At 39.6% G+C, this 11,980-nt stretch overlaps 1 non-coding gene and 1 pseudogene across 1 annotated transcript; both read left to right on the top strand.

Moving 5' to 3' along the window:
• The first annotated feature begins 654 nt into the window (after positions 1–654).
• LOC106700883 (protein SET-like) lies at positions 655–11,569 on the top strand (annotated as a pseudogene).
• On the top strand, positions 1,930–2,001 carry TRNAC-GCA (transfer RNA cysteine (anticodon GCA)). Its single transcript has one exon. It is a non-coding gene; the product is annotated as a tRNA-Cys (tRNA).
• Positions 11,570–11,980: the final 411 nt, after the last annotated feature.

Here is an 11,980-nt window from a genome sequence, read left to right as displayed (position 1 = left end):
CTTTTTTAAACCCATCTTGTACATATGGAAGTTCTCAGTTCACGTACTGTTGAAGCCTAAGTTGAAGGATTTTGAGCATTACCTTACTAGCATGTGAAATGAGCACAACTGTGCAGTAGTTTGCATATTCTTTCTCATTGCCCTTCTTTGAGACTGGAGTGAAAACTGACCTTTCTAGTTCTGTACAGTATTTATTTATTTGGGAATACCAGACCACCTTACATGTCTCCTAAGAAACGTATATTTTTATACATATATAAAATATGTATATTTATATGTCTGCTTAGTCACTCAGTTGTGTCGGACTCTTTACAACCCCATGGACTGTAGCCCACCAGGCTCCTTTGACCATGGAATTCTCCAGGCAAGAATACAGGAGTGGGTTGCCATGCCTTCCTCCAGGGGATCTTCCCAACCCAGGGATTGAACCCAGGTCTCCAGCATTGCAGGCAGATTCTTTACCCTCTGAGCCACTAGGGAAGCCCATATTTAAATACATTTATTTATAAATAATTTATAATTATAATATAAATTTTATATTATAAAGTTATAATGTAAATAATTATTATAAATTATTTTATAATATTATTTAAATAATAATGAATACTTTTTAAAATAAGAGGTACAAACTTCCAGTTTTAAAGGAAATAAGGCATGGGCATAAACTGTACAGTGTGGGAAATTGCCGGGGTCCAGCCCCGGTGGATCCAGGGAATTCGAAGCGGGGATGGCGTCGGCGAGGATCAGGAAACAATTGCTTAATTAAATGTTAATTAAGGATATAAAGAGTAATAGAATAAGGATAGCTCAGTGAGGAAATTCAGTGGAGAAAAGAGGCTGAAATAAGGATAGCTCAGTAGGAAAATTCAGTGAAGAAAAGAGGCTGAATAATTCAGCCAGAAGGTAAGAGAAAGAACGACATGGGGAGACCAAGTTTCGGTGAACAAGGCCCGCACTTTATTTTCCAAAGTAGTTTTTATACCTTAAATTATGCATAGAGGATAATGGGGGAAGGGGTAGAGTCCTGCAGTAAGCCAGGCTTTCTTCCTGCAAACTTATCATATGCAAAAGCTTAGGTGATTTGCATCATCTTCTGGCCCGGAGGCTTGTTAACATTTTAAGAAACTTATTTTTCTCTAAAGGTGATTATTCTAAAGTCAGGCGCCAGCCTCCAAAAAGCATTAGATAAAGTTGCATTCCTACAGAGCAAAGGTGTGGTGGGCTATAACAAGAAAAAGAATTAACTCAACGGTCCCAGGTTACAAACATTAAAGCTACTACTTACACCAATTATATTAATCAATACACTGCCAGGGACACAGCAGGTAAGGGATATGGAAACTTAGCAGCAAACATTGGCCCAACAAGTGAAAATCCCTTCACCAATACAATTTCTAATCAATCTTTTAACTACTCAAAAGAATCTGTGTTTAGACAGTTTAGAACATCTCCTGCCTCTCACAGCTGGGAGGCTCTGAACAATCACATGTGGCTAGAAAAACCTATTCAGGCAGGCTAGAAGATTTCCAAAGGAGTTTGTAGGTTGAAACACTGTCACACCCAGGAATTATTAACTGGAGCTGTAAGCTAACTCTTTTTTGAGAGAGGTAGTGGGGGACAGCCCCCCGTAAAGTCAGAGGTGTAGGTGAAAGCACAAAGCAGAAAGTAGGCAGACTCTGGTTTTGGGGGTAGATGGGGGACTCCTGAGGCTCGATCCCGCCTTTACATATAGGCGGAGTTCCTCACGCTGGCTCCCGGCAGTGATAGAATTCCAGTTAAGCTATTCCAGATCCTGAAAGATGATGCTGTTGAAAGTGCTGCACTCAATATGCAATATGCCGGCTCCCGGCAGGAAATATTGGCAATAACTATTTAATATCTTCAGTGACACTGTAACTAGACTTATTTTGGTGATCACTTTGAAATGCTTCCCTGGTGGCTCAGACGGTAGAGTGTCTGCCTGCAATGCAGGCGACCTGGGTTCGATCCCTGGCTTGGGAAAATCCCCTGGAGAAGGAAATGACAACCCACTCCTGTATTCTTGCCTGGAAAATCCCATGGACAGAGGAGCCTTGTAGGCTACAGTCCATGGGGTCGCAAAGAGTCGGACATGACTGAGTGACTTCACTTCACTTCACTTGAAATGTGAAGTGAATAGAAATACTGAATCATTATATTGTGTATTAAGAACTAACATAATGTTGTAAGTCAATTATATTTCAAAAGCAAACATAGAAAAAGATTTGTGGTTACCAGAGGCAGGGGTGGGAGAAAGGGGAATTGAATGAAGGCAGTCAAAGGTACAAACTTCCAGATACAAGATAAATAAGTACTAAGGTTGGTGCCTGCAGCCATGAAATTAAAAGATGCTTACTCCTTAGAAGGAAAGTTATGGCCGACCTAGATAGCATATTGAAAAGCAGAGACATTACTTTGCCAACAAAGGTTCGTCTAGTCAAGGCTATGGTTTTTCCAGTGGTCATGTATGGATGTGAGAGTTGGACTGTGAAGAAAGCTGAGCCCTGAAGAATTGATGCTTTTGAACTGTGGTATTGAAGAAGACTCTTGAGAGTCCCTTGGACTGCAAGGAGATCCAACCAGTCCATTCTGAAGGAGATCAGCCCTGGGATTTCTTTGGAAGGAATGATGCTAAAGCTGAAACTTGAATACTTTGGCCACCTGATGCGAAGAGTTGACTCATTGGAAAAGACTCTGATGCTGGGAGGGATTGGGGGCAGGAGGAGAAGGGGACGACAGAGGACGAGATGGCTGGATGGCATCACTGACTTGACATGAGTCTGAGTGAACTCCGGGAGTTAGTGATGGACAGGGAGGCCTGGCGCACTGTGATTCATGGGGTCGCAAAGAGTCAGACACAACTGAGCGACTAAACTGAAACTGAAGGTTATAATTTATAACATAAATAGAGTTAACATTGCCAAATGTCATATATGAAAGTTGCTAAGAGAATAAGCCCTAGTTCTCATCACAATAAATTTTTTTTCTATTTTTCTATTTTACTCTATTTTGTACCTCTATGGGATGATGGATGTTCACTAAACTTATGTATAAACTTATGTATAAACTTATGTATATCACTTCATGATATACATAAATCAAATTAGTATTCTGTATGCCTTAACTTCGGAGAAGGCAATGGCACCCCACTCCAGTACTCTTGCCTGGAAAACCCCGTGGATGAAGGACCCTGGTAGGCTGAAGTCCATGGGATCACTGAGGGTCAGACACGACTGAGCGACTTCACTTTCACTTTTCACTTTCATGCATTGGAGAAGGAAATGGCAACCCACTCCAGTGTTCTTGCCTAGAGAATCCCAGGGACGGGGGAGCCTGGTGGGTTGCCGTCTATGGGGTCACACAGAGTCAGACACGACTGCAGTGACTTAGCAGTTAGCAGTTAGCATACCTTAACTTATACTGTATGTCAGTTATATTTCAATAAAACTGGAAAAATAAGAAACCACTATGCAATGTCACCTCATGGCTGTTAGAATGGCTGTGAGTGCTAAGTCACTTCAGTTGTGTCTGACTCTGTGCAACCTATGGACTGTAGCCCCCCAGGCTTCTCTGTCCATGGGATTCTCCAGGCAAGAATACTGGAGTGGGTTGCCATGCCCTTCTCCAGTTAAAATGGCCATCACCAAATGTGTGAATGTGGAGAAAATGGAACCTGGTACACTGTCGATGAGAATGTAAATTGATACAGCTCATATATAAAACAGTATTGAGGATCCTCAAGACATTAAAAATAGAACTACTGTATGCCAGCAATTCTACTAATGAGAATATATCCAAAGTAAATGAAAATACTAGCTCAAAAAGTTATCTGCTGCCCCATACTCATGGCAGCATTATTTACAATAACCAAGACAGATAAGCAACCTAATTCATCATTGGATGAATTGATAAAGAAGCCATGATACATATAGATACTATACACATATACTATGAAATATTATTCATCCATGAAAATGAGGAAATCCTATCATTTGCAACAACATGGATAGATGGTAAAGGTATTATACTGAGTGAAATAAGTCAGACAAAGAAAAATAGTGCACGATCTCATCTATGTGTGGAATCTTTTTTAAAAAGAACAAGCAAACTCATAGAAAAAGAAACCAGAATTATGGGTACCTTAGGTAGAGGTTCAAGGGAGAGAAAGTGTAGGAAGGTGGCAGAAAGGTATAAACTTCCAGTTATAAATAAATATTGTGGATATAATGTATAACATGATGACTATAGTTAACACTTCGATGTGATATATAGAAAAGAGTATATTCTATGAGTTTTCATCAAAAAAATAAAATTTTTCCTTTCTTTTTTTTCTTTTCTTTGTATTGTATGTTTATGAGAAAATGGATATTTGCTGAATATATTTCACAATATATGTAAATCAAACCATGATTCTGTATGTCTAAAACTTAAATAGTGATCAATTATTTCTCAATAAAACTGGAGAAAAGTAGAATCATTATAAGAAATGGCAGAAGGTAGCCTTAATAATGGTCCTCAGACTTGAAAGGTTTTTGCCAAAAACAGTAACAAACGATCTGGTATTTTTCTTGGGTTCAGAAAAAGAAAACTCCCCTTTTGAGGAGAGTTTAGTGTTAGCAAAGAAGCTCAGTGTTAGCAAATAAACCTGTTACATTTCCTTATGACCCTTTGTACAACATATTCTGATGTCATCGGTAGTTTTCTTGGTCTGTACATTAACTGATGTTTATTGGCCTTCTCAATGTAATAATTTCACAATGAAAAGATGATTTATAATTTGCTTCCCTCTTCATACTGTATTATGAAATACAAAGATAATGATAAGGAACATGCAATGTGAGCTCCATGCTGAAAGTTTGCATTTTCTTAGCCAGGAAGACCCCTGTTAAAGGCCATTTCTAGGACTAAAAAGAGAATTCAGGCTGAGACCTCCCCTAGGATATCTCTTAATTTATGACAGGATTGACTGAGCCACACCCCAACATGGCACTTGAGAAAACTTTTAATCATTTTAATCAGGATCAATTATACAGTGGAAGTGGGGAATAGATTTAAGGGACTAGATCTGATAGAGTACATGATGAACTGTGGACAGAAGTTTGTGACATTATACAGGAGACAGGGATCAAGACCATTCCCCAAAAAAAGAAGTGCAAAAAAGCAAAATGGCTCTCTGAGAGGCCTTAAAAATAGCTGTGAAAAGAAGAGAAGTGAAAAGAAAAGGAGAAAATGAAAGATATACCCATTGGAATGCAGAGTTCCAAAGAATAGCAAGGAGAGATAAGAAAGCCTTCCTCAGTGATCAGTGCAAAGAAATAGAGGAAAACAATAGAATGGAAAAGACTAGAGATCTCTCCAAGAAAATTAGAGATACCAAGGGAACATTTCATGCAAAGATGAGCTCAATAAAGGACAGAAATGGTATGGACCTAACAGAAGCAGGAGATATTAAGAAGAGGTGGCAAGAATACACAGAAGAACTGTACAAAAAAGATCTTCACAACCCAGATGATCACGATGGTGTTATCACACACCTACAGCCAGACACCCTGGAATGTGAAGTCAAGTGGGCCCTAGGAAGCATCACTACAAAGACAACTAGTGGAGGTGATGGAATTCCAGTTGAGCTATTTCAAATCCTGAAAAATGATGCTGAGAAAGTGCTGCACTCAATATGCCAGCAAATTTGGAAAACTGGAAAAGGTCAGTTTTCATTGCAACCCTAAAGAAAGGCAATGCCAAAGAATGTTCCAACTACTGCACAATTGCACTCATCTCACATGCCAGTAAAGTGATACTCAAAATTCTCCAAGCCAGGCTTCAACAATACATGAACCATGAACTTCCAGATATTCAAGCTGGTTTTAGAAAGGGCAGAGGAACCAGAGATCAAATTGCCAACATCCGCTGGATCATTGAAAAAGCATTAAGTGAAGTTGCTCAGTCGTGTCTGACTCTGCTACCCCGTGGAGTATAGTCCACCAGGCTCCTCTGTCCATGGGATTTTCTAGGCAAGAATACTGGAGTGGGTTGCCATTTCCTTCTCCAGGGGATCTTCCCAACCCAATGATCAAATCCAGGTCTCCTGCATTGCAGGCAGATGCTTTAACCTCTGAGCCACCAGGGAACCCCTGGGAAAAAGCAAGAGAGTTACAGAAAAACATCTACTTCTGCTTTATTGATTATGCCAAAACCTTTGACTCTGTGGATCATCACGAACTGTGGAAAATTCTGAAAGAGATGGGAATACCAGACCACCTGACCTGCCTCTTGAGAAACCTGTATGCAGGTCAAGAAACAACAGTTAGAACTGGACATGGAACAACAGACTGGTTCCAAATAAGAAAAGGAGTATGTCAAGGCTGTATATTGTCACCCTGCTTATTTAACTTATATGCAGAGTACATCATGAGAAATGTTGGGCGGGAGGAAGCACAAGCTGAAATCAAGATTGCTGGGAGAAATATCAATAACCTCAGATATGCAGATGACACCACCCTTATGGCAGAAAGTGAAGAGGAACTAAAAAGCCTCTTGATGAAAGTGAAAGAGGAGAGTGAAAAAGTTGGCTTAAAGCTCAACATTCAGAAAACTAAGATCATGGCATCTGGCCCCATCACTTCATGGCAAATAGATGGGCAACAGTGGAAACAGTGTCAGACTTTATTTTTGGGGGCTCCAAAATCACTGCAGATGGTGACTGCAGCCGTGAAATTAAAAGACGCTTACTCCTTGGAAGGAAAGTTATGACCAAACAAGATAGCATATTCAAAAGCAGAGATATTACTTTGCCAACAAAGTTCCATCTAATCAAGGCTATGGTTTTTCCAGTGATCATGTATGGATGTGAGAGTTGGACTGTGAAGAAAGCTGAGCGCCAAAGAATTGATGCTTTTGAACTGTGGTATTGGAGAAGACTCTTGAGAGTCCCTTGGACTGCAAGGAGATCCAACCAGCCTATCGTAAAGGGGATCAGTCCTGAGTGTTCATTGGAAGAACTGATGTTGAATCTGAAACTCCAATACTTTGGCCACCTGATGTGAAGAGCTGACTCATTTGAAAAGACCCTGATTCTGGGAAACATTGAAGGTGGGTGAGAAGGTGATGACAGAGAATGAGATGGTTGGATGGCATCATCGATTCAATGGACATGAGTTTGGGTAAACTACGGGAGTTGTTGATAGACAGGGAGACCTCGCATGCTGTAGTCCATGGGGTCGCAAACAGTCAGACACTACTGAGCAACTGAACCGAACTGAACTGATGAAGAGAAAGAGTCATATTGGGAGAGAAGAAAAAGGAATGCTTCCTCTTCATCTCCTTAGAGGCATACAAGTTATCAAGACTGTGACAGCCCTCAGTGATTGGAAGGAGAAAGCAGGCTCTGGTCAAAGGTGGCTGCATAAACTAATAAAGTGCATAAAATAATAGCCCGTATTTTACCAAAAGTGTATCGCATATTACTGCTTCTAGTCTTGTCAATAAAACCTCAGAAAATAGACTCTATTCTCACTTTATTACAGATGAGAAAGGCAAAACTCAAAATGGCTAAGTAACTTGCTCAAGTCACAGCCAGAAAGAATTTAAGCTGAGATTCAAGACCATGTTTGTCTTCTTAACTGCACTATATAGCTCCCCGGATTCAAAAGAACTCTAATTAGAACTCTGCCAGGAAAGCTGCTAGAACAGGATGCAGGCTGCCGAGGTCAGCATGCACCAGCTCTAAGCACATGGTTACCTTGACTTCCAACAGCAAAAGCAGAGATTCAAAAGCAAGTGTTAAGCTACTCCTCATCTGAGGCGCCTGCAAAATTCAAACCCTGGGTAAGCAGGTCAGAGTGAAGAATTAAAGCCCCTAAGACTAGGATCATAGATAAGAGGTCAGCATGAAGCAGCCTATTGTGGAATGCAAGATGCAGGCTGACACAAGGCTTAAGCCAACTCTGAAAAAACAGGAGTAGAATTGAGTTTAGACCTGTTTGGATCAGCATCACAGACTCTTTTAAAAAAGTAGAGGGTACCCACTGAGAAGTAACATTCATCAGGGTTGACTCATTATCCCAAGAACAGGGTCTTTCTATCCTCTGCTGTCACTTTAAATTGCTATTATATGTGAGTGAATACAGCTAAGTCCGTGTGTTCAGCTATCAAATCAAGGTTCTCTGTATGCCCTTTAAAGAAGACTTGGTCTTCTGCAGAACCGTCTTAGTTCTAATAGAACAAATGTAACCATAAAAGAGATGACATTTATAATAATCCTCACCATTTGGGTAAAAGTACAAATAATGCAAACCCCATTGTAAGAGCACCAACTTTCTTGCCCCGTAATTGTAACTACAATCTATTCCTTAGTCTTCCTATATTTTCAGTTCAGAGCTCTGGACATACTGTTGCCATCTTCTCTGCCATTAGGACTTCATTTACACCCTAAATGCTTTCAACTTGAGAGAACGCTGAACTGTATGTTTGCTAAGTACATTGACTTCATTTGAGGCATTAACAAGAATATGTTTTTATCCAAAGATGCACACCTGGAAGAACAAAGTTTTGTTTCTCATCTGAACAAAGAAGTCCAGTGAAAATGACTTATTTTTGCTTTTTGGGTTGTAAAACCTAACATTACCCTTCTATCTTAAAGTGAATGTTACTTTGAAGCCAGAGCCATTGCAGTTTAGGGTGGAGTTTAGATGGATAGCTTATCTCTGTTATCTCACTGTGCCCACATCAGGACAAGGAAGCAATAAACCCAGATTATTTGTCAAACATGAGCTGATTGGATTTATTATTGAAAATAGTCGTAATGCTTTAGTCTTAAAGATTGTATATTTCACATTTCCATCACATATACTGCTTTATGTGATTTTACAAAGGTAAATTGGCTCAACAAATGAATATATGAGTTCTCAAACAACTATAAAGCACTGTACGCAGTATTGTAAAGGACACATTATTCAATCTCACATTCCTGGAAAAAATTGCCAATAACTATAAAAGTTAAAATTACATATCCCCTGATTAGCAATTGAATTTCTAGGAATTCATACTACAGATGTATTTGTGCTATGTAAAATAGCATGTGTAAGATGATTCATGCAGCAGAATTTATACTGTCTAAAGATTAATGCTATTGATCATCAGCAAGTATTGGTTAAACAAATTAAACAACAGACAAGCCATGAAAGCAACCTAACTGTCCATCAATAGATGACAAAGAAAATGGGGTATATATATATATATATATGATACAATATTATTCAGCCATTTTTAAAAAAGGGACTTCCCTAATGGTCCAGTGGTTAAGACTCTGAGCTTCCACTTCAAGGGGCACAGGCTTGATTCCTGGTTGGGAAAGTAAGATCCCACATGCTTTGTGGCATGGTCAAATAAATTAATAAAATTATGCTTAAAAAATGAATGAAATCTTGATATTTGTGGCAACAGCAACATGGGTGAACCTAGAGGGCGTTATACTAAGTAAAATGAGTCAGAGAAAGATGAATTCCATATCATCTCACTTATATGTTGAATTAAAAACAAAACCAAGCTCATAGATACAGAGAGCAGGTTGGTAGTTGCCAGAGGCACAGTTGAGGGTGGGCAAAATGGATGAAGTGGGTTAAAAAGTACAAACTTCCAGTTATAAAATAAATGTTAGGACTTCCTTGGCTGTCCAGTGGTTAAGACCCCATGCTTCCACTGAAGGGGAATCATGGTTCAATCACCAGGTTCAATCCCTGGTCAGGGAACTAAGATCCAGCATGACACACAGCACAGCCAAATAAAAAAATAATAATAATAAATAAGTCATGAGAATGTAATGTTCCTCGTGTGGCTACAGTTAGTAATACTGTAATGGATGTGTTACAGTTGCTAAGAAAGTAGATCATAAGAGCTCTCATCACACAAAAAAAGACCTTTGTAACTATGGTGTGTGCTTAGTCGCTCAGTTATGTCCAACTCTTTGCGACTCCATGGGCTGTAGCCTGCGGGGCTCCTCTGTCCATGGGGATTCTCCAGGCAAGAATACTAGCATGGATTGCCATAGCCTCCACCAGGGTTCTTCCCAACTCAGGGATTAAACCCAGGTCTCCCGCATTGCAGGATTCTTTACTGTCTGAACCACCAGGGAAGCCCTGTAACTATGGTGTTGGATGCTAACTTATTGTGGTAATCATTCCACAAATATACAAATATCAAAACATCATGTTGTACACCTGAAACTAATATAAAGTTATATATCAATTATATTTCAACTAAAAAAGAAAACAAATTAGGTTACAGCTTTTCCTTAGACTATGAAAAAAGAATAATGGTGTTGCTCTTTCTGTACTGACTAGCAACTTTGCCAAGATACAATGTCAAATGAAAAAAGAAAGATGAAGAACGTCATTATCAGTGTTATATACAGTATATTTGAAAAGACGTGAAAGAAACTGATAACAATGGTTGTCTTTTGGAAGAAAACTGGACCTATCTAAATGCCTCAAATTTGACTATTGGGTTTTTACATTGATCCTAAGAAATAATGGCCACGTGGCTGAGATCATAGGCCTCATTATGCAGTGAAGAGTTACCCTTCTAGTTCTTAGAGCTCCTCATATGTGTCTCTTCCCTTGGGTGGATTCTTGGCTTTTCTTGTTGCACAGACCCCAAACACCATTCTTCACTTCCACCCCAAGTGAAAAAACTGAAGAAACTGAGACTGACTCCTGCCTCCAAGCCAAAGGAAACATCTGCTTTTCTGAACTTGCCTAAGGAAGGAAAAGAACAGCAAGAAGCAATTGAACATACTGATGAAGAAAATAAAACAGACCTGATGAACAAGCCAGTGAGGAGATTTTCAAAGCAGAACAGAAATATAACAACTTCTCCCAAACATTTTTTCAGAAGAGGTCGAAATTGATTGCCAAAATACAAAATTTTAGGGTGACAACATTTGTTAACCATCCACAAGTATCTGTACTGTTTGGGGGGGAGGACAAAGAGATACTGCGTTATTTGACAAGAGCTGAAGTGACAGAATTTGAAGATATTAAATCAGGTTATGGAATAGATTTTTATTTTGATGAAAACGCTTACCTTGAAAATAAAGTTCTATTCAAAGAATTTCATCTGAATGAGTGTGGTGATCCATCTTCAAAGTCCACTGAAACCAAACAGCAATCCAGAAAGAATCTGATGAAATGTTCAAGTCAAACACAGAAAAAAGCCAGCAGGAAGAGACAGCATGAGAAACCAGGGAGTTTCTTCACCTGGTTTACTGTTCATTCTGATGTAGGTGCAGATGAGTTAGGAGAGGTCACCAAAGATGATATTTGGCCAATCTCCATTACAGTAATACTTGATTCCTGACAAGGATGATGAGAAAGGGAAAGGAGAAGAAAAAGGAGATGATAACGAAGAGGAAGGATTGGAAGATACTGTTGAAGTGGATGAGGATAAACATGAAGATGAAGATGATGGTGAGTGGGAGGAAGGAAAGGAAGTGGAAGGAGAAGACAAATGGAATTCCAATAGTAGTAGTCACTCAGTCATGTCCAACTCCTTGTGACCCCACAGATTGCAGCCCACCAGGTTCCTCTGTCCATGGAGTTCTCCAGGCAAGAATACTAGAGTGGATTGCCATTCCCTTCTCCAGGGGATCTTCTGACCCAGAGGTCGAACCCAGGTCTCCTGCACTGCAAGCAGATTCTTTAATGACTGAGCTGCAAGGAAGCCCTTCCTTATTTAATTTTCTTCAGTCTGTGGAAGCAAGTTGCAACCTTTTTTTTTTTTCCTCCTCTTGTGCTTGGTTGTTCTGTTTTTAAGGTCTCTTTTCTCCTTTATACCATGGTCCACAACTTATTTTGGGGAGTAGATACCTTGAGCAGAACTCAGTTGAAAGAAACTTTTTACCCTCTTTCTGTTCCAAATTCATTTTAATCCCTTCCAGTCTCAATAAAAACTTTATGTGATCAATACC

The sequence above is a fragment of the Bos mutus genome, chromosome 5 (genome assembly GCF_027580195.1).
Source record: "Bos mutus isolate GX-2022 chromosome 5, NWIPB_WYAK_1.1, whole genome shotgun sequence".
NCBI lineage: Eukaryota > Metazoa > Chordata > Mammalia > Artiodactyla > Bovidae > Bos > Bos mutus.
This window is presented reverse-complemented; position numbering and strand designations above follow the sequence as displayed.